Genomic DNA, 2,224 nt, shown 5'->3' with positions numbered 1-2,224 from the left:
TCTTCGTAGCGTCTGCGCTGAGACGCCGAGGCGCTGGAGCGCCATGTTGCCACTCGTAGATTTTGCGCTCAACAGTGCAGTGCATTCGTCTACCGGCTACTCGCCGTTCTACGTGAACGGGCTAGTTCACCCGCGAGTCCCTCTGACGCCACCATCCCATGGCTCAGGGCTTGGTGGGGTGGAATTGCTGAACGGCTACCTGACGTCAGCCCCCTCACCATCCGCAAAGAAGTCGATGACTTTTTGTCTACCAGACTGAGTGTTCTACGACACGTTCGCGATACGATGGCTGAAAGCCAAGACCTACAGAAAGAATATGCAGATGACAAAGGAAGAGGCAAAGTGGAAAGCTTTAAGGTCGGGGACCTGGTTTTATTAAATTCTAAAAACCTGTCTACACATGCAGCCTCTGCTATCTTCAGGACGAAACTTCGTCCACGGTTCATCGGACCGTTTAAGGTTATGGCCAAGCGGGGCCTAGCGTATACGCTGAACCGTCCAAAACGGATGCGCACCCACCCGGCGTTTTACGTGGGGCTTGCTCAAGCCGTATCGGGACCCGACGCGAACGCGGAAGCGTTGCCACCGGAGCGGATCCCACGGGTCCTGGGCCACCCAGAAGCTGAAGCAGCATCTGGATCTAAGCACGGAGTGCAACAACCTTCATTTCTAATGGCGCCAAGCGCCCCACCGTCGCATGCAACGACGCATTCGCCTGCTCAATAGCGCCCGCACAGCGATATGCTACTTCAGCATGACGCTCAGCAGAGCTCCGATCACTAAGTCTCGTCCTCAAGGGCTCGAAGAGCATCACGAGTCACCGGACGGCGGTCAACCCAGTCGTCACCGTCCTAACGACTCTTCTCGATGAGAACGGTGACGTCCACTATCACGTGGAACGTCTAGTGAGACGACGTCGCCACCAGGGCTGAACCCAATATCTGGTGAAGTGGCGAAGATATCCCGACTCCGAAAACTCGAGGGAGTTTGAGATGCGACTTCGGCAAGATTGCCCAGTCGCCGTGGACGCCTTTGATCGGAGAGAACAGGACGTCCCGCGTCATCAGACGCCCCGCGCTTCCCGGCAAGTGCCAGGGAAGTAGACGAACCAAGAGCTAATTTCAAGCAGTGGACCTGAGCTCTTGTGGTCGCAGACACAGAGCTCGCGGGAGCGTTAAGGGTCAGCCCATACGTCGCAGGGCGACAGTCCGAAGAAAGTCGACGGTGTGCCTTGAATTTGGCAATTTAAGTTGGAGGCGTCACTCCACACGCACGTCCACTTCCTTGTGGCTCAATTGTAGGCTATACAGTGAGGAAAGTTTGCGGTGCCGTTGCACCCATCGCTCAAAGAGCGCTTCGTCATCTGTAGTGCTTTCGCCAGGGGCGAGCACTACAGGTATTGTCCGCATTGCGGGTACACGAGAGCCACCTCGTTAAGCATTCAGACTAGTGCGATGAGCTTCCAGCGGAATTCTGGTAGTACCAAGAAACGAGCTCGAAGAGCTTTCCGTGTGGCAAGTTCGTCATCCGTTCTGGCCGGGGGCCGATGATGTGGACGCGTAACGATCGTGTTACCGCGTCCTTCGCTTCCACAGCGGGATCCATTGGGCGGAAGCCATATTTCACACGAGGGTCAATGACCGGCGTGGATGGGCGCGCATCAGAGCCGCATTACGGGCAGCTTCCAGCTGCCGCCTCCGTGCCCCGTCGAGATCATTGGTGATTACACCACGTCCCTCAAGTGACGAGAAGTCAGAGAATGGTCATGGGGTCCGCAAGGCGCGAGCAGGGCGCAGCTCGCCTTCCTCGTCATCCCATGCGGGAAAAGGAAAGTCAGATTATTTAATGATAAAATGTAAAAAAATAATACTTCAATTAAAATAAAACCTACATGACTTTCGTAGTCGACCACCTCCACATTCTCAACGAGGTCACTCGTCATTAATAGTGTGCGCAAAGCGCGACATCAAGCCTAGGATGTACACCCCCGGTGCTGCAGACGCACTGTCCGACATTGCACCGCGTGCGGGAGACGAAGTTGGGCTCTGCTCGTGTTCGCTGTCAGAACCAGCGAGACTTGATGAATTCTGTGTCGTCGGCACAGGGCTCGTTGAGCAAGGAAGTTGTTTTATTCCAACGAACCAAGTTGCAGTATCTAGCGGACACGCGAGCCTTGTTGAGGCAATAATCGATTGGAACTGTAAATGTTCTCAATTTTAATGGG

The sequence above is a fragment of the Plasmopara halstedii genome, assembly GCF_900000015.1.
Source record: "Plasmopara halstedii genome assembly, contig: Scaffold_208, whole genome shotgun sequence".
NCBI classification, from domain to species: Eukaryota; Oomycota; class Peronosporomycetes; order Peronosporales; family Peronosporaceae; genus Plasmopara; species Plasmopara halstedii.
The sequence above is the reverse complement of the archived record's forward strand: the minus strand, read 5'-3'. Positions refer to the sequence as shown.